The sequence below is a fragment of the Puma concolor genome, chromosome B4 (genome assembly GCF_028749965.1).
Source record: "Puma concolor isolate L17-30 chromosome B4, mPumCon1.1.hap2, whole genome shotgun sequence".
NCBI lineage: Eukaryota > Metazoa > Chordata > Mammalia > Carnivora > Felidae > Puma > Puma concolor.
The window spans coordinates 71,531,248-71,557,482 of NC_141673.1; the positions used below are offsets into that span (position 1 = coordinate 71,531,248).

The 26,235-nt window shown below is 38.1% G+C and overlaps 1 protein-coding gene and 1 long non-coding RNA gene across 4 annotated transcripts in view; one reads left to right on the top strand and one right to left on the bottom strand.

Annotated features, from left to right (window-relative positions):
- LOC147579213 (uncharacterized) overlaps positions 1-6,540 on the top strand; it is a 62,867-nt gene extending 56,327 nt beyond the window's left edge. The window contains exons 3-4 of the long non-coding RNA XR_015253664.1: positions 2,529-2,638; positions 6,088-6,540. This is a non-coding gene — a long non-coding RNA (uncharacterized LOC147579213). The remainder of the gene's footprint in view (positions 1-2,528; positions 2,639-6,087) is intronic.
- Positions 1-26,235, bottom strand: part of TMEM117 (transmembrane protein 117) — a 497,242-nt gene that overhangs the window by 447,799 nt on the left and 23,208 nt on the right. The gene's annotated exons all lie outside the window — the stretch shown is intronic.

The window sequence follows — 26,235 nt, forward strand, 5'->3', positions numbered from 1 at the left end:
AAAAGAAAGACACTACTTTTACCTTAAACCCATCTAAAATGGCAGTACGTACATACATAAAAATTTCTCTCTATAAGAGAAAAGGAGTTTGTCGCTACGTTAGGTGAAATTTATTCAGATTGTCAAGTGATGTTAGAGTCCAGACCAAAGTGTGGAAACAGTCAACTTTGTGTAAAAGCGGCAGAGAGAACTGTTAGCACTTGGAAGAAATACACCAAAACTTAAGCTTCAGTTTATTTTGTAACTGCTTTGAAAACAGAACACTGAAAATTAATCTATATTCCTACATTAAATGTTACTCTCCTCCTTTTTCTGAATTACATATCACACAAGGTGTCATGGATGCTGGGCTACATATCCCAGATCCTCCCCCTCACGACAGGTGGACTTATTTCCCAAGCTGCTGGGAAGGTTTTTAGCAGACAGCTTTTCAGCTCCTTCCAAGATTCATCCTTTTCTAAAGAGAGCTGCCTTCCCCAACCTCATGCTCCCTTACTCAATGGCCGTAGTCCAATGGTTGCTTGGGAGGTGAAAGATTTACCTGTTGTTCCAAGATTGAAATGTAAATGAATCTATGTATTGCTATCTTCACAATTTCAGAAAAGTAATTATAGCATACCCCCCAAAAGTTGTTTATTAAGAAAATGAAAGGAGAAAAGGCATAAATCCTGCTTTGAAACAAAACCATTCCAGTGCCACTACATGAACTTGGGCAACTTAAATTCTTCCATCCTTGGTTTCTTCATTATTACAGAAAACATAATAGTACTGATCTTATTAAGTTCGTATAATAATAAACTAAGATTATGCACAAAAAAATACACGGTAAGAGCTCAGCAAGTATCACTTCCCTTCTCTCCATTTATTATCAATGGAATATGAGTTTAGAGATACTTTCCTGTAGTAGCCATTCATTTGTACTGATGATGTAAACTCCTAATAATGTATAGCTTGCATTTATAAAACACTTGTTGGGCTAATGGATGACGTATCTGATCAATAAGGTATGAGAAAGTATTATTCATACTATATAGAGTCTCATACATAATAGTAACTTAACACTTATTGAGCATTTACAACATGCCAGGTAAAATTATTATATTTCATTTAATCCTCAAAACTATGAGGTAAGTACTATGTCCCCTTTGCAGATATGAAGCTGGTGATGCTCAGAGAAAGTAAGTAAATTGTTCAAGATTACACATTTATCTTTTTAAGTATGCTTTTTTTTATTTGTTTTCATGTTTATTTATTTATGTTGAGAGAGAGAGGGCCCATGCACAAGCTGCAGAGGGGCAGAGAGAGAGGGAGAGAAAGAGAATCCCAAACAGACTCCACAGTCTTAGCGCACAGCCTGACATGGGGCTTGAACCCACAAACTGTGAGATCATGACCTGAGCCAAAACCAAGAGTCAGACACCTAACTGACTGAGCCACCCAGGCCCCAAGGTTACACATCTATTAAGTGGCAGAACCAATATTTGAACTTGATTTTTCTTTTTTATTTTTTTAATGTTTATTTATTTTTTGAGAGAGAGAGAGAGCAAGAAAGACAGAGAATGAGCAAGGAGGGGCAGAAAGAGACAAAATCCAAAACAGTCTCTAGGCTCTGAGCTGTTAGCATAGGGCCCAACTTGGGGCTCGAACCCACAAGCCATGAGATCATGACCTGAGCCAAAGTCGGATGCTTAACCGACTGAGCCACCCAGGCGCCCCTGAACTTGACTTTTCTGCTAGATCTAGGTGCTTGTATTATTCTATAGGATCTCTTTTGCTTTACTCTCCTTCCACAGGGTGGCTCCAAATACAGGCTATCTCTGAAATACCAGCTATACAAAGACACATGGGGCCATCTTAGAGACATAGGCTGCAATGTAGAGCAGAGGGAAGGTACCCGTAACACCTGATATGACCTTTGCTGCAAAAGAAACAAATGGTTTCACCTCCAGGAATACAATCTAATCTGTAATTCCATACCCACTTTGCTTCCATACCTAGTCTATGGAACTGTCTTCTCATCACTGCTGTTTCTGAGTAGATAGGTCTTTTCCTGGGTATTGGAGCTACCACAGTCCTCAATCAGAGTGTAACTTCTGCTGCCCCTTCCTGCCCTCCAGGCCTTGCAGTGAGAAGCAGCACATCAGAGCTGGTGGAGTCAGAGTGTTTGTCTCTCCTACAGAAGGGGCCCCTGTTCTGAGATTCTAAGATCCCACATTTGCACTGGCTGAAAGGCATGGCCACAAAACAGATGAAACCCAAAGAGGACTCCGGTTGCACCTTTTTAAGGAACATATTTGGTTTAGTTGCTTGTAAAATCCCCTGTATTTCCCACCAAATTCTGCCCTCCCACTGTTTAATCTTTCATGATGCTATCATCACAACCTGCAAGAATTTGTTTTAAATCGGTTTTGTGTACACTGCAGGAAATAGCAGGAAGAAAAGTATATTCTTTGTGCTCAGCCTGCATTAATCATTGCCCTCTCTAAGGAACAGCTATTTACAAAACACGAAATAACCTTTTCTCCTAGGAATCTCCATTAAGTAATGGATTCTAGCTTTGTCTCAAGGAGCAGCGCTGATTCCTGCTTTGGGAGAGAGTAACAGCAGATGCAGCCATTCAACCCCTCAATGAAAATAGGTGACGCCCTTAAATCTCTATTAAGATCAAATGAACAGTAGGGAGGGAAGTCGCATCCTGTTCTCTTTGAAGCTCATGTGTTGACAACAAGCCTACCTGGGTGTGGGGCACCTTGATCTCAGACAATGTGCTTACAGAGCCAGGCTTGACTAGGACAAATACACACAAAGCTGAATTGTTCACACCAAAAGAGGCCATGTGGCCACCCCGCTCTCAAGTGACCATGTTTGCTGCTAAGCCATGAGGTGTTTTTTGGCACACTGCCTTACTTTCATAAATGGGGGGGATAGGAAAACTAAAACAACAGGAGTGGAGCAAGAACATGGGAGATGGCCAAGATGGTTGTTTGGAAGATTCCACTTGAATGGATACATCCCTACAAAAACATGGTCCTCTCTCCAGGAGGACACTGGGTCAAGATCTCTCAGCATCTCAGCAACAGAAACCTTTACTGGAGGCCATGAAACTAGCATAGATTTCTGGAAGTGCTAAAGAGAACTGAAAAAATCGTTATCATTAAAACTAATACTGTAAATTATAAAAAACGACTTTTTGGGAAAGTGGGTTTGAGTGGCTTTTTTAATCCAGTTCAGAATTTATTTATCTAACAAATCATAGTAATGCAACGGAATATTAAATAGTTATGTAAAAGTCCCCACAGAAGCTCATGAAAGCTTTTTAACTAATAAGCAATAGGCTAGTCATGTTTTCATAAGAATGAAACAATTATTTTAGCTCTTTGCTGTCAATATGGGTACATTGTAGCGCCTTTTACTAATGGAGTAGGTCAACAGGTCAATCTTACCATGTTTCCTTCCGTAGGACAGATTTGGTTGGCTAGCTCCTTGGTTTCATGTGTTCTGCCCTGGCATCTATATTACGTTATGAAAACCAATCAGGATTGTTTTTCATATGATTGTTGGATTCCAAGGAAAGTAATATGTATAAAGCCATACAATTTTAGAAATGGGCTGCCAGGGTCTCCACAAGAAAGGGAGATCCAACTAATCCATTCTCTTATAACTATTCTCAGAACTACTCTTTCTTAAGTGAGTCTGAAAAGGCAGTAAATGCTTTGGAGAATTTTGTTTAGCTGATTGGCTGGATATTGGCCTTAATTGTTTTGATGGACTTGATTAATGAAATTCTAAATCGCGAGAAGTCTATTCTGTTCTCAGTATTAAGAGCTCAGTGATTTGGCAGTTATTTTTGGCAGACTTTGAAATGAAATATAGTGGTAAAGAGGTATGATTTGAATACTTAATCCATGTATGTATATATAATACATCAAGAAGAAACAAAAATAACAAAAAATACATGAACAAGGTTCTTTAGACAATGTTTCCCTTTTTAAAATGCTTGTCTCCAGAATAACTAAAACAATTCTTGAGAAAATGTAATATGACTGTTGATATACCTTTTCTTCCTCATGTATCTAATGAAGCTTATTTGTATGGATTAAATAATTTAAATACACTCAACTTTTACATAGAAAAAGGGGCAAAATATGGAACCTTGCTTCCTTTTATAATGAAACACAAAAACCTCAGAAATTTGAGGGAAAAAAATAATACAAAGACCTGAATGAGGCCTTTCTATTTTCTAAAAAGCACACCAAATCAAAATGTTCTTACTGCACTGTCTCATATTCTGGTAATGAAAACACATGCTACGGAGAAGTGAACATCTTTACTGTTAGTTTCAGTTTTCTTCTCCAAATGTCTGACATAAACAATTTGCCTATTCCGAGATCTTAAAATTTCCAGCTGATCATTGCATAAACTGCTGTATTCAGTACATTCCACAAGACGGTGCTCTATCCCTAAGAAGAAGAGCTTTCGTTATACACACAGCTAAGCTACCTGTTTATTCTCCCCGACCCAAAGTGAATTCAAGATCGCCTTTTTATAAAGGAAACCTCTAAGAGATGAGCAAGCTCTTAAAGTAATTCTAACACAATGTCTGATGTGAGACAACAAAAACGTATGCTTCCATAAAGCGCAAACCTTTTTCAACTGCTCTCAAAATCAGGGGTAAGGTAACTTGATAAACTGAAGCATAATGAGAGTCTCATGTGCAATTTCAAATGTTCCCGTAATCACACTAAAAAGCTAAAGAAAAGGTGAAATGGATTTTAATAATATATCTTACTTAATCAATATATCCAAAATCTTTCCAGATGCAATCAATATAAAAATGATTAACAAAACATTAAATTAGTGAAATACTTGACATATTTTCTTTGTATTCATTCTGGTGTACATTTTACACTTCCTATACATCTCAATCACACCGGCTTCATTTCAAACGCTTAAGAGCCACATAGGGCTAATGGCTACTGTATTGGACAATGCACGTCTAGAGAAATCTAACCTATTTCACTTGGCACTAAACTTAATTTCTGATTAAAAAACTAAACATTCAATGTACAAGCAAAACTGCAAGTAGGTTTTTTTCTCATGCTTACCACTGACTTAAAAGAATGCACAAATATTCTCTTGCTATAAATCATATGAAAATCAGATGAAAATAACTGGTCTAAATTCTCTTCATGTCAATCATCTTTGAACTGACGAATTACCTATAGATATAAAATAAAATAAATCCTAGCCATATTTAATAATATCTTTTACTGACACAGCCAAGCAAAAAATACATAGGGAAGTGTAATTAGACCAAAAGTTGCAACTCTCACATACAAAAGATGAATGGTACATGTCACATGTATAATTTTTTTCAAAGTGCATTTAAAAAGTAGATTAAAAAAATAAAAGTAAAAAGTGGAATTGATATGGGGTGCCTGGGTGGCTCAGTTGGTTAAGCATCCGATTCCTGGTTTGGGTTCGGGTCATGATCTCATGGTTCATGAGTTTGAGCCCCATGTCGGGCTCTGAGCGGACAGTGCAAAGCTGCTTAGGATTCTGTCTCCCCTCTCTCTCTGCTCCTACTCCCCTGGCATTCTCTCTCTCTCTCAAAAATAGAGATAGAGAGAGGGTGACAGACTCGGCAAGCAGGGGAGGGGCAGAGAGAGAGGGAGACACAGACTCCAAAGCAGGCTCTAGGCTCTGAGCTGCCAGCACAGAGCCTGACACAGGGCCTGAACTCACAAACCATGAGATCAGAACCTGAGCCGATGTGGGACACTTAACCAACTGAGCCACCCAGGTGCCCCTTAAAAAAAATTGTTTTAAGTGGATTTAATAAACATCTCATAATTACGGGTTTTAGAATTCTCTATTTAACCAATTCTGCTAGTTAGAACTTTCAGAATCACAGATAGCAAAAGTATAAATGGCCTATCAGTCCTCTCTTCATAATATATTGTATTTCTACATGAAAAATGGGAACTTGATACAAAAGCATTCTTAACAAAAATGAAAAGGTTTGACTTCTCATTAAATGAAAAGGTCCTGAAAGGAGACTGACTGGGTTTTATTTTTCTTGTCTAGCAGGAGCACAAGTTTAAAAGACAACCTTGTTTCCTTTACAAGATGTGTTTACGAGAGCAGTGAAATACAATCACGTTGAGAAACTGCAGCACCAAGAGGTCACACGGCTCTGGCTTGGTGGAAAATGGGTGAAGAAAAAAAGCATTGTCCCTGGGTCTGCAGGCCAGTCTTCAGGGACCCCTGCACCCAGTTACACTCACTGGCACCACTAACTGAGATCAGGCAACATAACGTTTTCTTTAGGAATCGCACACCCAGAAGGAGCTGGCATTCATCTGTAATTCCTCATGTCTCCCAAGCTTCTGCAAAGGCTCACCTACTTAATTCTGAAATATAATTTTGAGATTGGACATGAGTAATTGACAGGCTGATATTTTTCTCTGCACAAGAAAAATAAAAAGGATACAAATTCAAGTTTGTGAGAAAATAAATTAAAAAAAAAGTCCTCTAACCATGTAACATGGTTGGTTATATGTTATTCTTTTAAGTAACATTATATAGTTCAATTAGTTATGACAAGTAATTTTAAAAAATGCAAAGAAAGAAAACACATGAAGAAAGAAAACAATGCCTTACAGTGTCATATACATTTATGATTTATAGGAAACTTCACATCCCCCTAACTGATCTTCAAAAAATTGTAGAATTGAAGGCAGGTATTATCACTGCATTTTATAAATGAGAAGACTAAGATTTAGAAAGTCTCCTAGTAAAAAGCTGATGAAGTAAAGGGGGAAAAATGCTGCTAGAAAAATATTACAGACACTCCAATGACTCAAAGGAGTCTTTAGTTTATATTTCTTACACATAAATCATTCTTCTGTCTTGATGGAAACAGATTTCCTTCCTAAGGGTCTATTACAGACTTCATGTATCTTTTTTCCAGCCAGCTGGAATCACTTTCCATCTTGCTCAAGTGAAGGGAGCCTCTTGGAAGCTTAGCAGCAGCTCTGTAGCAATGTGGCTCTGTGTACCAGCAGGCTCTCAATTATTCAAGATAACACAGAAAGGCCTGGGGATAGATTACCCCAAATGCAGCAGAAACAAATTAAGTTAGCTGAGTTACATAAACTTGAATAAATGAATGTCTTCAACTGTGCATGCTGATAAAATATACACTGACGAAATAAATATGCAGATAGGAGTCAGGACTCTCACAGTAAGTGGGTACAATGATTTAGAATCCAAACTCTGTAGAGAAGCCACAGCCCATATCAGACCCCAAATGAGAAGGAGGTAGGAACTGCACCTCTCTGCACCTCTCTTAGCTATACACACTGATGCACTCACCTCACCAATAGCAAAACCATATTTATTTATACTTTGAGACCTGCACAAGGACAGCTGGTAAAAGCCTGCTTCAGAGTGATATGGCACTCCCACTGACCTCACCAATGGGAGCAAGGGAGTCATATACTGAAATATATGATGATCACCAATAACCATCATGCAAATTTGTCATTTACATTTCAAAATTCAATTTCATTGACATTAAATAAAATGTTAAAAAAAATCCTATAAAGTTTTAGAAAATATAAAATAGAATCTGCCTTATTCTTTAACACTTATTCTTGACATGTTGAAATTATAGTAAAGTTTCAATTCCGAGACTCTTACAGGAATAGAATAATTTCAGCAGATGCTTTGGATGACACTATACATGTATCTAAAGTATACCCCTTTTAAAATAATATTAACATTATAGTGTTCAGACCCCTGATCTAATTATGTTTGACAAACTTACCTATAACTCGCATTATGATTAGCATTTACAATTAGCATATATAACTTAATTCAAATATATTTTGTTTATTGGCTCATCAAGTATAAGCACAGATTCCCAGGAAGTATTTGCAATATTTTCAAAATACCATTTGTTCACATTTATAAAATGACCACCTATTATATTTAAGTTACTGTGTCATCATCTCTGTTCAGGGGCTTTCAACTATCAAGATCTTATCCATGACCAATAACAAATTTTACTTTTCTAAATAAAGTACAGTAGTTATTTTACTTTGGTTTCCTAAATTACGAAAATTTCTAATTTTAAAATGATTTTTGTCTAGTGTTACCAGGCCATAAAATGCCTAAGACATACAAAGTTTTTTTTCCCTTGCTCTCCATTAGAAAGGCAAAATTTCCAATCAAAATCTCTAGAAATCTAGTGAGCTACCAAGAGCACACATTTAGCTATACCCTGTTATTTCCACCCTATTTGATTCTACATTTTTAGCTACCAACAAAATTTGTTCCTTCCTTTCATCTATTGAAAATTATAGATTATTTCTGAAAACAATTTCCTAAATTGATACACTTTTGCCATTTCAACCTCTATTCCTCCTTCTGAAAAAGTGATGTTTGACACGATCCAGGCCAGGATATGAACTGACTATATTTTCAACAGCCTTTCTGAGAATGATTACCTCTGAGAACATCAATAACTGAAGAAATCCCAATAGTTTAGCTGTTACCTTGTGTAAAATAATATCCCAATTAAGTTAACTATAAAAGTCGTCCTGACTTCAAGGCACACTCTTCAAAGCCCTGAAATTCCTCTGGGGACTACAGGAACCTTTCTGGTTTAGGAAAACAGTTTGCAGAAAAGTTAGAGCAGTTTGTAAGTGTTATGAGTTTTTTTTTCTTTAGTTTTATTATTAACTTTTTAATTCAAAAGTAAAACTTTAAAAAAAAAAAAGTAAAACGTTTCCATTATAGCATGTGAAACGATACAAAGATATATTCATATACAGTGCCTAAGATACAGTTTCAAAAATCTGAATATACCCTTTCAGAACTAGTTCTATGTTCAAACAAATAAAATACATATAAAACATATAGTGTGATTACATATGTGTATTTTTTTGCTTTTTGGTTTTACATTACCATGCACATGACTCTGCAATTTGTACTTCTCAACAGTATCATGAACCTCAACATACTCAATATAGATATTTTTAGTGGTGACAAATATGTAACATGGATGATCCACATTTATTCAATCTTTTTATTATTTTTGATCATTCACATTGATTTCAGCTATTTGCTGCTATGAGCCTATGATATTGTAATTTGTAATAAGACATATATATATGGTCTTTGTCCCTATTTCTGGCACATTGCTCTTACAACCTTTGGAATTTCTTACATATTGAGATTGTTAAAGTGTCTTTTGTTATGCTAATAAGGTAACTTTTGGATACCTCCTAAGAATGAGACCTGGCTACAAGGGAGCCAGCCAAAGTGATTAGAGATTGGAACTTTCAGTCCCACTTCACTGGCCTCCCTCCCCCACCTCTGGGGAGGGGAGAGGGGCTGAAGGTTGAGTTCAATCACCCATGGCCACTGATTTAATCATTTGTGTCTGTGAAATGAAGCCTCCATAAAAATCTAAAAAGACTGGATTCAAAGAGCTTTCAGGTTGGGGAACACCATGCCTAGCTATGAATCTCTTCCTTCTGGCTGTTCTTGAGTTGCATCCTTGTATCATACACCAGTAATCTAGTAAATCAAATGTTTTCCAAAGTTCTGTGAGCTGCTCTAGCAAATTAATTGAACCGAAGGAGGGTATCATGGGAACCTCTGATTTATTGCCAGTCAGTCAGAATTATAGGTAATAACTTGCGTTTGCAATTCGCATCTAAAGTGGGTGGGGGCAGAGGGAAGTCTTGTAGGACTGAACCCTTAACCTGTGGAATCTAATGCTGCATTTGTGTAGACACTGTCAGAATTGAGCTGAATGGCAGGACACCCAGCTGGTGTCCAGAGAATAGCCCGTTGGTGTGTGGAAACCCTCCCACACACACACATTGGAACTGGGTTTGGAACTCCAAGTAAAGCCCCATAAATATTTATATATATGTTTACATAAAATCACTGTTATTTCTATAGGATAGATTCTCCCAATTAATGGGTCAAAGTCTCCTTTTTAAGAAATGAATATTTCTTCAAGTTGAAAAATCAAAGTTCATAAGACAAATTGGCAATAAATAGCAAGTCCAAAATTTGCATATCTTTTGGGGCACCTGGGTGGCTCAGTTGGTTGAGCATCTGACTTAGGCTAAGGTCATAATCTCATGCTTCATGAGTTTGAGCCCCACATCAGGCTCTGTGCTGACAGCTCAGAGCCTGGAGCCTGCTTCAGATTCTCTGTCTCCCTCTCTCTCTGTCCCTCTCCCCCTCACTCTCTGTCTCTCTCTCTCTCTCAAATATGAATAAATGCAAATTTTTTTAATTTGCATATCCTTTAACTCAGAAATCCCAATTCTAGGAATTTTTCCTAACAAAATAATGGAGCAAACAAACATAGATTTTTTTAAATGTATGTACATGGATATTATTTGAAACTTACTATAAAAAAGGAAAATAAGAAACATCTGAAAATTCAAGAAAATTATCAATTAAATTATTCTTTTAATTTTTTAACATTTACTTATTTTTGAGACAGAGAGAGTGTGAGCAGAGAAGGAGCAGAGACAGAGGAGACACAGAATCCGAATCAGGCTCCAGGCTCTGAGCTGTCAGCACAGAGCCCAATGCAAGGCTCGAAACTCACGAACTGTGAGATCTTGACCTGAGTTGAAGTTGGACACCCAACTGACAGAGCCACCCAGTGCCCCCTAAATAAATTATTTTTGACACACTTAGTGGAATGCTACACATACACTAAATTTGAGCATTTATAAAGCATTAAAAATTATGAAAATATGTATTTATTGACAAGGAAAGATGCTTTATAAAATATTGCTTAATAAGAAAGAAAATACCTAAATGAATTTGTTAAATAATTTTGTAAAATAATTTTAAGGAGGAGGAGGATGAGAAAAAGAATATGCCAAAATGTTAATAAGTTATTTCTCCAGAGTAAGATTAAGTATAATTTTCTTCATTTTTACTTTTACTTGTCTGACATTTATTCAGCAAACAAAATAAATATAGGTATTTATTGTGTATCTACATTTCAGGCATTATGCTAAATATAGTGTTAAAAAAAAAAAGCAGTACCTTAATGAAAATTACTCTAAGTGGACAGGAGAACAGTGGACGCAGAATAACTGGAGGGGCTTTAGAAGGTGAAGAGGGCAGGTCAAAGGTTCAAAAAACATTCAAAATTATAAATTTAATCTTTCTAACAAGCCCCTGAGATACTACCATGTCCAGTATATTATAAAAATATGTCCAGTATATTATAAATTGTCTAAGATCATGGAGCAAAATAAATGATAAAAGATTAAGATTCAGATCGCATTTACATTCCCAGTATTCTCACCCATAGAATATAAGAGGAAGTAATATACGCTATTTCCAGGCAGAGGTAGAAAGAAGCAAGTATGCCTTCTCCATCCTCTTGTTTTCCAACTGGTAGTCCTTGAAAACCACATCCTGAAGACCAGCCTAAATTCCTGACCCATCCTAGAGATGACAGAACAATGCCAACGGACGGAGCTGAGAGCTCAGTGCCTAGCTGAAGCCGGCAGTGATAAAGAGGCGAGACGCCTCAGGTAGGAGGCAACCACAGAAGAACCTGTCAAAGACCTGGAAAGCCAAGTCAGCCAGGAAATACCACCACTCTGAACAAAATGAGAGAAACCAAGGCCTGAGTGATATCAGCTGCTAATCTTTACCATAAATGCCGGCAAGACAAACGATAGCCAGAATGAAAGGGACAAAGCCGGGGCACTTGGGTGGCTCAGTCGGTTAAGCGGCCGACTTCAGCTCAGGTCATGATCTCACACTCCGTGAGTTCGAGCCCCACGTCGGGCTCTGTGCTGACTGCTCAGAGCCTGGAGCCTGTTTCAGATTCCATGTCTCCCTCTCTCTGACCCTCCCCTGTTCATGCTCTGTCTCTCTCTGTCTCAAAAATAAATAAACGTTAAAAAAAAATTTTTTTTTTTTTGGGGGCGCCTGGGTGGCGCAGTCGGTTAAGCGTCCGACTTCAGCCAGGTCACGATCTCGCGGTTCGTGAGTTCGAGCCCCGCGTCGGGCTCTGGGCTGATGGCTCGGAGCCTGGAGCCTGTTTCCGATTCTGTGTCTCCCTCTCTCTCTGCCCCTCCCCCGTTAATGCTCTGTCTCTCTCTGTCCCAAAAATAAAAAAAAATAAAAAAAAAAAAACGTTGAAAAAAAAAAAAAATTTAAAAAAAAAAAAATTTTTTTTTAAAAAAGAAAGGGACAAAGCCACAGAGACAGGATGAGCCACTGGACATCACGCAGATCATAAAAGACATATTCTTCTACAGTATCCCCAGGTGACATCTTAGAGAGAGAGGGAGAGGAAATCTGAAATAATGAGTATTTTACCCAAAGGGAGTAAGTCAATCAAAACTACCATCACCATCAGGATGCCTAGGTGGCTCAGTCGGTTAGCATCCAACTTCAGCTCAGGTCATGATCTCACAGTTTGTGAGTTCAAACCCCACATCAGGTTTGCTGCTGTCAGTGCAGAGCCCACTTCAGATCTCTGTCCCCCTCTCTCTCAGCCCCTCCCCTCCACTCATGCTCTCTCTCTCAAAAATGAATAAACATTTATAAGGAAAAAGAAAAATGACCCTCACAAAGGACTCAAGTTTGAACAGACTAAAAGCTTCAGCTGTTCATGGGGAGCCTGGGTGACTCAGTCAGTTAAGTGTCCAACTTCGGCTCAGGTCAAAATCTCATAGTTCATGAGTTCGAGCCCCACATCGGGCTCTGTGCTGACAGGTCGGAGCCTAGAGCTTGCTTCAGATTCTGCCTCTCTCTTTCTCCCTCTCTCTCTCTCTCTCTCTCTCTCTCTCTCTCTCTGCCCCTCCCCTGCTCATGATCTGTCTCTCTCTCTCTCAAAAATAAACATTAAATTTAAAAAAAAAAAAAGCTTCAGCTGTTCAAATTATTCTGTATGGGACTAAATCAGGGGTTTCCAGTTATGCAGTGGATGGGGCCTATGGACTCGTATCGTTCTGAAAAAAAATAAGTAATATATAACGGGAAAGAGCAAAGAGTAGAACACAAAGACACAGCAAAAAGCTCTCAGATTTTTTTCCCTTGCTCATTGTTAGCCAAAGCCAGTAACCGGGTGATAATTTGTCATTCTTCATTTCACCAATAAATAAAGGAAGCCAAACATGTTTTTGTTCTAGGCCCCGTCCCAAATTAGATTCTTTGAATTTTAAGCAGCTAGATGATCAATCCAGCCAAAGTCACAGACAGGGAAAAGGGCAAAGAAAATAATCATAAGACTGAGAAATGAATTTATGAAAGAAACTTTATTGGACATGATCCTGCATGACTTTTAGAATGGAGATGAGAAACATATATGCCAAGCTGAACTGCTTCAGCTACTGAAAGCATAAAACAGCAACATATCTCAAAAGCTCAGATGCAGATCTCCAAGTATCTCAAAAGAACTCCTAAATTTGGTCCAGATTTCTGAGCACCCAGAATAGTAGGAGATGTGTAGCTTCTGGATTTGTAAAATGCAGCCAGTTCCCAGTATAGCTTAGGTACAGCCTCCCTCACTGATCCTCTTGCCCTGCCAGACTCTGACTCCATTTACACACACACACCACATACATACGCACACACATTCATACCAGACACACGTGTGCATACAGGCATGCACATTTACACATCACCCCCCCCCCCCATTCTTTTCAATCCCTTGGTCTGGGTTTTAGAAGAAAAAAAAAGGAAAAGAAAAAGCCAAATTTTTCCTTTAATTTCTTTAATGCTGGAAAGAAACTAACTTTTTACTTTTACTTTTTAAAAACACATCATTTGGGGCACCTGGGTGGCGCAGTCGGTTAAGCGTCCGACTTCAGCCAGGTCACGATCTCGCGGTCCATGAGTTCGAGCCCCGCGTCAGACTCTGGGCTGATGGCTCAGAGCCTGGAGCCTGTTTCCGATTCTGTGTCTCCCTCTCTCTCTGCCCCTCCCCCGTTCATGCTCTGTCTCTCTCTATCCCAAAAATAAATAAACGTTGAAAAAAAAAATTTAAAAATAAATAAATAAATAAATAAATAAATAAATAAATAAATAAATAAAAATAAAAACACATCATTTATAAAATATTTGGGGGCAACTTATACCTACTAATGGTTGAAGCTAACTTGTTATTCACTGAAAAGAATTAATAACAATTTGTATTAACCAATTCAGTTCCCTTGGGGATCTCCTATTGCTTGAGAAACTAGAAGTGAAAACTTATCAAATATCAAACGTTATTTACTAGTGAGAAAACATAATTCCCAGCTGGATCCCCAGAGGGAATTTGGTCACCCTGGCTTCACTGTATCCCACAGGGTCCAATTTGATATCACTATTACCCTTCCAGAAATGAGAGGTTTGGGTGTACATTTAGACAGTGAAGAAGCTAGCACATTAAATAGTAGTTCCAATCAACTCAACTAATATGAACAGAGCATTTACTGCATGCCAAGTACTAACAAAAGACTCAAACTGAAGGACAAGTCAAATTAAAAAGAACATTAAGAATGCAGAATCAACTATCCAAGAACCTGTACAGATAAAAAATGAAAAGAGGGAGTAAAGATTGAGGAAAACAGACAGACTCAATGAGCCTATCTTCCAGCATTCAATATGGTTTTTAAGTCTTTTTGACCTCCCGGCCATGAAGAGAAGAGACATATTAGAGTTCCATAATTCCTTCCTATGTATTGTGATGGAGAAGCAGAATGTTCTCTTGCCCTCACCATTTTCATTCCCTCGTACAAAGTCATGAGCTGAGACAGTTCAGTTTTACTAGCCTGAAGAGAAAAATACTAACAACTACCAAAGTGGGAAAAAACTAGGATAGAAAAACAAGAATCAAATACAGACATGAAATAAGGAAGTCCAAATAGAACACCAGAGGATAGTGAGTGAAAAGACACATGGGTTTTGCAGCTCAGATTAAAAGGAGCTCTACCAAAACCAGTTATAACTCACTGGCTGTATTGATAAATGAGTAAAAGACAGTTGGACTCATCCAAACAAAGGAAAGAGAAAACATATAAATGCCTATAACTTTAATGTTGACTGCAAGAAACAAAAATCAGTAAAATCTTAAGAATCAATGTTGTAAAAGGCAAGAAATAAGCTCTGAGAATGAAACTGAGAAATGACAATAAAAGGAAAGAAATAAAAACTAAGTGGAAAAAAGAATACAGTAAAAATAGGTAGAAACAGTTAAGAAAGAAAAAAAAACCTTTAAAATATTTTTAAAAGAGAGTAAGTTTTTTTAATGACATCAAATTAACAAAAAATGTTTGCCTGCATCAGCATAAACCTCAGATCTTGCCTAATACCCATGGCATGCAAAAACAATATTCAATATTTTATTACATTTCAATATCAAAAATGATTATTAGAAAGAGCTTCATTAAAGCTGTGAACATGTGAATATGCTGGATGAGCTTCATTCCTTTATATTATACATTAGAGTTAACAGAATTTCAGACATATTTGTAAAATGTAAATATACTCTCATATGCTAAATGGTTTTGATTAAAGTAGATTCTCAAATAGTTAACTTTTTAAATAATCCCTATGCTGCACAGCACTTGTTAAATGTGCCTGCTTATACAGTAGTAAGCTTATTAAAAAGAAGAAAAATAAGGTTTTCTTTCAGGTTTAAACTGTGGACATTTTGAGAGTTCAAATCTATACAGGATTATCTTTCCATAAAAAGGATAAAATGGAAGCCAGTTTTGATTACAAACTATTGTCTTTATTGTAACTACTACCACATTCCATGACTTTCTCTGTTTGCAACATCTTTCTTTCCTAAGACATTCATCCCTATGGAGCACCCACCTCTTCGAATTTTCTTTCCCATAACAACTTTGGTGCAATTTTCCACTGGTCTTCCTACATCCTCTCTGGTTATGGCCCCTACATTTTAGACTCTGGCTTTATAAACTTCTATTTCAAGATATTTTCCAATGTAGTAAAATAGCACATTTGTATCATCACTTCTTTTCTTTCTCTCTTTGCCAAAAAAGAATCAAGACAAGAAAAGTAGGTTATAATCTGTGGTTATGATAGAAATGCATAATGCTATGAAAGACATTAAAATTCAAAGACTAAATTTTATCTCATGACACCATTTCCTTGTTTCATGGAACAGGACATACCACTTTATGGCAGAGTGGGGAAGCACATTTTTTTTTTATTGTTTATTTATTTTGAGAGAGAGCGACTATATGCATGAGCAGGGGAGGGGCGGAGAGAGAGGGAGACAGAAAATCCCAAGAAGGCTCCAAGCTGCCAGCACAGGGCCTGATGAGACATAGGACTCCATCTCACCAACCAGGATATCATGACCTGAGCCAAAATCAAGAGTTGGATGCTTAACCGACTGAGCCACCTAGGTATCCTGGGAAGCACATTACTATCTCAAGTGTCATAACTAGAATATGGGAAGATTCAAAATTACCTTTGCAACTGAGGGATTACCAATGAATCATGCTCAACCTCTTCCAATACAATATGTCATATAATGATTTATGATTTTCCATTTTTGAGAAAGCTAATTCCCCAGTAATATTAATACAGACAGACAGACAGACAGACAGACACACACACACACACACACACACACACACACACACACACGCTCTGTGATGAAGAGTATTTGAGATTGTCAACCAAAGTTAGCAAACTAAATGCCTAAGAGAAAGTATGTTAGAAAAATAATCTCTCTAGCTCTTAATACCTGCTGCGTCACTGAGCTGCACATTGGCCAAATAGATACAATGTCTTAGTCACAGGTTTTCCATGGTCAGAGGCAGAGATATTTTTTCATTTATTTTTAGAATAGTATTTGTGCTCATAATGATGGTCTATGCCAATACTGTTTCCAAGCCAGTCCTTGATTATCACAGGATATAAGCCAAAAAAGGAAAATGATGAGCTGGTGGTTCTGAAGATAGGGAGCTTTGAAATGCCTTAGTCACAACTCACCCCCTGAAGTAGCAGGGATTGCCACACTTACTCACATTAGTAATGCTGAGCAATTATCATTTAAGATCAAGTAAAATTATTTATTTCATAATTAAAAAATATGTTGACTAAGGAATGAAGGACCCAGAAAGCTCATAAACTGATGGTTTAGGGTTTTTTTCTATCTGAACAATACCTAGATGAATTATCAAAGACCCAACAGAGCCTAGTACTGTACTCTGAACACAGGGGGAAAAAAAGATCCCTCATAAATGCTTTGAAAAGGTATCTCCAATTAATCTTTTATGAAACATTAGCCTCTTGTTGGAATATATCAATTAGCAAATCAAATCAGTAACAAGTCAATCTACTCTCAAGTGTCTCAAAATTGCTGTGTAATAGCTTACGTTGTTGTATTAAACACTAACCACCATTGTGCAGGTGGCCAAACTAGACATTTTATTCAGAGTTCATTTACAGTCACAATACCATGATACCAGTGAGGATGAAGCTGAACAACGACGTTGCTTCTTCATTTCGACTAACACAACAGACACCTGCCTTCATTCATTCATCTATCCATGGCATCCATTCAAGAAATGTTTATTAAACCCCTTCAATATGCAAGATGATGAGGGTTTACACAAAGGCATGTTATCCTGGGATAACACTTGAAGTAAAACTGGAAGACCAGATAAGATCAAGGGAACAGATAGAAGAAGGTGGAAAGGCAGAAAATGATGAGACAAGAACCAGGGAGGAGAAAATCCAGTTGGGCCTCCTATTTCAGGTTTTAACAACTGTTTTCTATTCTGCATACAAAGAGAAAATGAGGATAAAACACTGACTGATTGTTTGTGCCATCAGAGTCCACATTTGAAAGTATGCTTCAGTTTGACCACAAATTTTTGTCGCTAGTGGGCAGAAAGCAGACAGAAGCATTCAGTTCTGATGAATATATTGCATATATTGTAGGAGACGGTCATTCCTAAAATTTTCCTTCATCTCTCCATGTCCTTCAACACACATGTCTGACAAATAAGTTATATGTAAAGTGCTTAGACCAGTGCCAGGCATAAGATAAGTACGATACAAGTATTAAATAAATAAATCCTTGTTTCTCTCTTCTTGCTTCAAGGATAACACCTAATAAGTCCTCAAGGGCACAAGAACTGGGACCAACTAAGTCAGAACATTTCTTTATAGAGAGGTTTTTGATAATAAATTCAATTTCTTGCATAGATGTATAGCTATTCAGGTTATTTCTTATGTGTATTTCATTCAACGCATGCTCTATCAGGAAATGTGTCTATTTCTTTTGTGGGATTTTGGGGATTTACTGGCATAAATACACTGGCATTCCCTACACTTTTTAGCTGTTTAGGATCTGTAGTGATATTCCCACTTGAATTCTTAACATTGGTAGTTTGTGTTTTCTCTCTTTGCTTCTTGATCAATCTTAGCAGTAACTTGTAGTCTTATTGATCTTTTAAAAAAATCAATCTTTGGCCTTGTTAATTTTCTCTATTTTTTTCTTTTTACTTCCTTTTTCCTGCTCTTTATTATTTCCTTCTTTCTACTTACTTTTAGTTCAATTTGCCTTACCCTTTCTAAACCCTGAGGATGGAAACTGAGAGCAATGATTTAAAACCTTTCTTCTTTCCTAATACAAGCATTTACAATATAAATCTAAACACTACATTTGCTACATCCTATATACTTTAACATGTTGTAGCCTCACCATCATTCAATTATAAATATTTTCTAATTTCTCTCATAAATTCTTCTTTGACCCATAGGCATTTAAAGCATGTTTTAAAATTTTCAACCACTGGGGAATGTGTGTGTGTGCATGTGTGTGTGCGTGTGTGTGTGTGTCTGTTGTATATTTGTTTTTTATTTTTTTTATGTTTATTTTATTTTTGAGAGAGAGCACAAGGAGGGGAGGGGCAGAGAGAGGAAGACAGAGGATCCAAAGCTGGTTCCACACTGGCAGCAGCAAGTCCAGTGTGGGGCCTGAACTCATAAACCGTGAGATCGTGACCTGAGCCAAAGTCAGGCACTTAACCAAACAGCCACCCAGGTGTCCCGGTTTTTCATGTCTAATTTAATCCCTTGTGGTCAGAGAACATACTCTATATGATTTTCTCTTTTGAAATTCACTTCGACTTTATTTTTATGTGCCAAGTATGGTCCAAGCATACTTCCAAGTATGGTTCAAGTATAAATGAATTCTTGATTTTCCCTTTTGTTTATATAAGGATAAACCTTGGTCTATCTTAACGAATGCTATTTTACATGGAAAGAATGTATATTCTTATATTTTTTTGTTTAATGTCCTGTTAATGTCAAATCAAGGTGGTTGATAGTTTCAAAATACCTATATCCTTATTAAGTTTTCTTTCTAATTTAGTTCTACTAATTATTAAGAGATGAGCAATGAATTATGCAACTATGATTGTGGATTTGTTTTCTCCCCTCTTTAATTCTATCTGTTTTAGCTGCAGATGTTTTGAACCCCTCTAGTTAGGCACATATGTATTTACAGTTGTTACATCTTCCAGATGAATTGACCCCTTTCATCATTTTGAAATGCCCACCTTGGTTATTTTGTCTGAGATTAACATATTCACACCAGTTTTCTTATACTTACTGCTTATAAGATATATTCATATTCCATCTGGTTAATTTCAGTTGTTCTATGTCTTTAACGTATATCTCTCAAAAACTGTATATGTTGGATCAAGCTTTTTAAAATTCAGTTTGACAATCTCTGCCTTTTTTAATTGGAATGTTTAGGTTTCTTGCATACAATTTAATTATAGGTATGTTTGGGTTTAGATCCACCACTCTGCTGTTTGTTTTACCCCTGTCCCATCTGTATGCTATTACTTTGTTCCTGCTTTCCTGCCTCCTTTTGGCATAAGGGTATATTTTTTAGTATTCTAACTTACTTCCTAGTTACATTTCTCATCTATCCTCTTTGTATTATTTTTCAGTGATTGTCCCAAAGATTGCAACATGCCTCCTTAACTTAGCACAGTTTAAGATCAATATTGTGCCACTTAGTGTAACATACAAAGATCTTACAATGGTCAAATTCTACTTATCTCCATCCTCTGTGTTATTATTGTCATATATTTTATACCATTATGTGTTATAAAGCCCCACAACATAATACTATAATTTTTCCTTTAAACATTCAGCTGTCTTTTAAAGAAATTAAAAGAAAAAGAAATCTTTTAATTTAGCCCCATATTTATGACCTAGTGCTCTTCATTCTTTCCTATAGATCTGAGTGTCTCTACGGTTTCACTGCACTCCAGATGAAGAACCTTTTTTTAGCATCTCCTTTAGTATAGATCTACTGGAAATGAACATCTTATTTATTTGACTGAAAAATGTCTTTGGTTTGCCTTTATTTTGAAAATATAGGTTGTCTGGATAAAGAATTCTGGATTGAAAACTTTCAGTACTTTAAAGATGCTACCTGGGGTGCCTGGGTGGCTCAGTCGGTTGAGCGTCCAACTTCAGCTCAGGTCATGATCTCACTGAGGTCTGTGAGTTCAAGCCCCACGTCGGGCTCTGTGCTGACAGCTCAGAGCCTAGAGCCTCTTCAGATTCTGTGTCTTTCTCTCTCTCTGCCCCTCCCCCACTCACACTCTGTCTCTGTCAAAAATAAATAAACATTAAAAAACATTTTTTTAAGATGCTATCTGGCCTCCACTGTTTATGATAAGAAGTTAGCCATCTTTCATATCATCATTCTCCCTACACAAAATGTGACTTTATTCTCTAACTGCTTTCAAGATCATCTCTTCATTTTGATTTTCAGTAGTTTGACTATGAAACTACTTTCAGTTTTCTGTGTATTACCTTACTTGCCCATGAGCAATATACATTGCTTTAAAGTCCTTGTCTGCTGACTTTTGCATCATCTAGGTATTCATTTGTATTAACTACTTTTTCTTTGGATTATGGGTCATATTGTTCTGGATTTTGGGGGTTTTTTTGTTATTGCTGTGGGTTTTTTGCAAATGTAGTATTTTATACTCGCCATTATGGATGATATGTTGTAGAGACTCTGTATTCTGTTATCTTCCTCTGAAAAGCTTTATTTTGTTATTGTTCTACCAAGCACTGAAATTATTTGCTAATCATTTTGAACTTGTGTAAGCTTGAATTTACACTTGGTTAAGATGGGTCTATGTTGGTTTTGTCCTCAAGCCTATAAATCTTTATTTCTAAAGAGCAGGCCTTCTGGGGTTTCAGTAGAAAGCCACTGAAATTTCTGTTCAGCTCTTTCAAACTTCTACCTAGTGTTTCTTCTGGGCTTCTTGAATTTCTCCTATGAGTGTACAACTGAGGGCCAGTCAAGGACTTAAGCTGAGTCTGTACCTAAAATTTTGGTCCCCACCCCCCCCCCCCCCACCACCACCATGGATCTGTTCTTTCCAGGATATCCCTCATTGCTTTCCAACTGCTCTGCCAGCCCCGAACTTCATATTCTGAGTCCACAAATCAAGAGAGCTGTAGCTTTCTACTGGAGTTACAGCTGTCCCCATGCTTCATGGGTTGGAGAGTGCCTTCAGGATTAAAGCTATGTGCACATGGATCTCACCAGCCTGGTTCTCTTTTATCAGGGTTAAATTCCTCCCCTGGGCCCCTGCCAGTTTCCGTCTTCTTCAGGTCTCCAATGCCTTCAAACAGTTGTCTCCTTTCAGGGGTAAAAGGTTATAATTTTTATCTACAGGAAGATTAATGTGACACAAGCCACTTCATAATACTAGAACTGGAACCCCATACATACCTAACTTGTACTGAATGAGTATGGGTATACAGATAGGCATTCCAACCTCATTGTGTCCAAAATAAAAACTTGATTTTTTTGTTCCCAAATCTTTTGTTTGCCCAGTCTCTTTGCTTTATTAAATAGCAACATAATCCACCCAGTTGCTCACACACACACACACACACACACACACACACACACACACGTCCTTGAATCTTGAATCTTATGTTTATCACCCACATCCAAATCATCATCCAATCCTGTGGGATTAACTTTCATGATGCATCCTGATTCCATCCACTTCTTTCCATCTCCACTGCTGCCATCCTGAATCAAATCACCACACCCTCTCACAAGGACTAATACAGCCATCTCCCAGCTACCAGTCAGGAGTTAGTCTCCCTACTTTCAATCTTTTCCCCATATAGCCATTTTTTTTTTGAATGACCCAAAGAGTCACTATAAAAACCTAAATCAGGGGCGCCTGGGTGGCTCAGTCAGTTGAGCATCCAACTTTGGCTCAGGTCATGATCTCACAGTTCATGGGTTCGATCCCCACATCGGGCTTTGACAACATGGAGCCTGCTTCGGATTCTCTGTCCCCCTTTCTTTCTGCTCCTCCCCTGCTTGCGCACACTCTTTCTAAAAAAATGAATAAAATTTTTAAAAATGTAAAACCCCAAATCGTATATAATTTCTCTGCTCAAAACGCTAGGATGTTTTATTCTTAAATTTTAAAAAATTTCTTTATGATGACCTACCAAGTCCTACATCATTAACTCCCACCTCATCCTCCTTCCTCTTCCTCCCTATTTAGAAGCTCCACAAACATTCTTGGTGTTTCTCAAGTGTCCCAAATGTTTTCATTTCTTATTCCTTCAATTTACAACGCACATCTTCCAGATTTTCAGGTGACTAGTTCCTTCTCATTGTTCAGCTCTTAGTTCCCCCAGAATCTCCTCAAAGGGAACTATTCTCACTACCCTATTTAGCAGAGCCTCCAAACTGCAGCCAGACATTCTTTGTCACAGTTCCCTGCCTCAGTTTCTTTATACAATATATCATTACCTGTAATTATTTCTTTTAAAAAGTGGGGTTTTGAGGGGCATCTGAGTGGCTCAGTCAGCTAGGTGTCATACTCGTGATTTCGGCTCAGGCCATGATTTCAAGGTACATGAGATCAAGCCCCGCATCAGGCTCTGCGCTAACAGTGCAGAGCCTGCTTGGGATTCTCTCTCCCTCGCTCTCTGCCCCTTCCCTGCTTGTGCTCATGCACATTCTCTAGCTCTCTCTCTCTCTCTCTCTCTCTCAAAATAAATAAACATTTTTCTAAAAGTGGTTTTTTTTTTATTTCATTCTCAGTCCAGGCTAGGTTATGTCACAATAACAAACAATGCCGAAAATCTCAATGCCTTTAAACAACAAAGGTCTATTTCTTTCTCAAACGACTTGTTCATTCAGGGCCAGGTAAAGAACCTACTGCATATTGCCTTTACTCTGGGACTCAGGCAACCAGATACCAGAGCAAGTATCTGGAACACTGGCTGATGGCTGAGGAAAAAAGAAAAACAGCTTGGGGGGTGGGGGGGAGAGGGATGGAGGGGTCTTACATGTGCAAATGAAATGCTCCAGCTCAGAATAGCCACACATGACCCCTGCTCACACCTAACCAGCCAGAAGGAGTCACAAGACCAGGAAATCCTACTATGTTTCAAAGATGCATGAGACAAATATTTGATGAATTCTGTAAATGACTATAATTCTCTATATTTTCCCTACCAGAAGATACAACCTATGAGAGTAAGAACTTTGAGTGATTTGTTATTGCTATTATCATTATCATTACCATTATTATTATTATTATTATTATTATTATTATTCACTGTTACATCCTGATGCCTAGAATTGGGCCTCCCATAGAACAGGAGCTCCCAGAAATACCTCTTGAATAAATGCGTAACATCCATTTGATTAACCTTTCTTGTATATCTAGGGGTAAGATAACTACACTTAGTTGAGTATCACATGTAAAGCTCTTCCTCCACTCCCTGCTGAGAGTTTTGTGAGGAAAAGTAAAAATACTCTTCTTTCATATTCAATTTGATCTATCATCAAGAATTCAGCTGTTAAGTAAATTCTCTGTCCTGATTTAAATGCTTGGATTGTTAAAGGCTTGTGTTTACAAAATTCAACGGAGAGGAGAGAATCCAGTAATCTGTTTAGCCTCTAAATAGAAGCAGGAGAGCAACCCAGAAATAAACGAATATGGCCATTTTTCATGTGGCTAAATTAACAGTCTCATGGAGGAGTAATGAGGAAAAAACCTAAGAAGGGCCATAAACCTCCTCTATGCCCCACCCCCACTCCCCCACCCCCGCAACCCCCCCCCCACCCCGACCTCCAATGGGCAGAACACTTACTCATCCCTAGAGAAGGATGCTTTTCTTACCCCACCGGGATAATCTGAACTTTAGAAACAAACAATTGGGGCGGTCCCCACAGCTGCTGCCTCCAGGGCCATCTCCCCACCCCCACTGCTAAAAATACCATTACAGAATTAGCCCTGCTGGTGGGGATGAGGGACAGGCACAGGGTACAGACATTCTTTAAAATAATCAAATAAAAAATAAAATAAAATAAAATAAAATAACATAAAATAAAATAAAATAAAATAAAATAAAATAAATCAAATAACTCACCCACCATAAAAAGCAGCTTTCCTCACTTCCATATCCCACTGGAGGGAGGGAGGTGGGGTGAGCACCTCCATACAGGAGCCATAATGGTTGTTCCAAAGAGTAAAAGGAGCTGCCAGATTGAAAATCATTGACTGTGCATCATCCATCTCACAATAGACCAGGAAGCAGGGCTCAAGGGTTTCACTAGAATGCCAATTTTTAATGCAGTATGTCCACAGTAGATACCAAATCCTTAGTTATACAGAAGCATTTGTTTATCAGTGCTTCCCTTTACTCAAGAGGAAAGGACTCTTTACAACCAAATGCCTGTAAGCTTGCTACCCCATCCCATCCCCACTACTGCTGTCTTCCTGTTCACCTTGCTCCAGCCATTGGCCTCTTTGCAGTTCACTCACTTTAAACACACTACCGTCTTGGCTTTTATAGTTGCCTCACCCTCTTCTTGGTCATTTTCCCCCAGAAAGCTGCGCTGCTGGCTCCCCCACCTCCTTCAGACCTTTGCTCAAATGTCACCTTATCCGAGGAAATTCCCACAACTTCCCAGACATCTCATGCTTTGGTGACTGCCACAGCATGTACTGCCCTCTGACATAATATATGGTAACTTATTTCTTGATTGTCCATCTATTCCCACTAGAGTATAAGCTCAGTCAAGGCAGGGACTTTGTTTTTGTTCAATGCTGGATCCCCAGAGTCTGAAAAAATGCTCAATATGCATGCACTGAATGAACAAAATCAAGGCCTATAGTACTGAGGTGCTGACGCTTCTATACTTTGTAAGTGAATTGAGACAAATGAATGAGCATGATCCAAAACAGTGAACAAGTTCAGGCAAACACTAAGCTTCAAAAAGGAAATTCGGTGGCATTAGGATCTTCACAATACATAATTATGAACATAAATCTGTTTTAAAGTTTATTTATTTATTTTGAGGGGGGGTGGGCAGAGAGAGAAGGGGGGGGATCTGAAGCTGGCTCAGCAGTGAGCCCCATGTGAGGCTCAAACTCACAAACCATGAGATCATGATCTGAGCTGAAGTCTGATGCTTAACCAACTGAGCCACCCAGGTGTCCCAAATCTGCTTTTTCTTAAAGTCTCTTCTAGCATTAGAAATGACCAGAATAATACATTCATTTCTTTCAGCAAACTTGGAAAAGAAGGTAAGATGATCTAATGAGAATTTAAGTTTCTAATTTTAGAAACAGATGGATACACCTTATGTTTAGTAAATGAAGGAAATGGACTCAGGGAACACAGTTCTTTTCGGGGGGGGGGGGGGAGGAAAGCGGCAGAGAGAGAGAGAGAGAATCCCAAATACGCTTTGCTCTGTCAGCACAGAGCCCAACATGGGCTCCACCCCACGGACCATGAAATCATGACCTGAGCCGAAATCAAGAGTCAGACACTCAACCAACTGAGCCACCCAGGCGCCCCGGGAACAGAGTTCTTAAAATGAAGATGTTAACTTTAAAAAAAGAACAGTGTGCTTGCACTATCAGGTCTTCCTTCACAACCCTGCTTCCTTCCTTCCCCTCCAGTCCCCCTTCACTGCCACTTCTAAACCGAGCCTTGATCTCTTAAGGTCAGGTACACCCAAGTGACTGAAGCACCCTCCCCACCTCAAAGCCAGTCATTCTGCATCCATCACCTTACAACACTGTTTTGATCTTGTCACTCTTGTGATCAAAACCTTTTAAGCTCTCTGACTTCATTCATATAATCTGGGGGTGGTTTTGTTGTTGT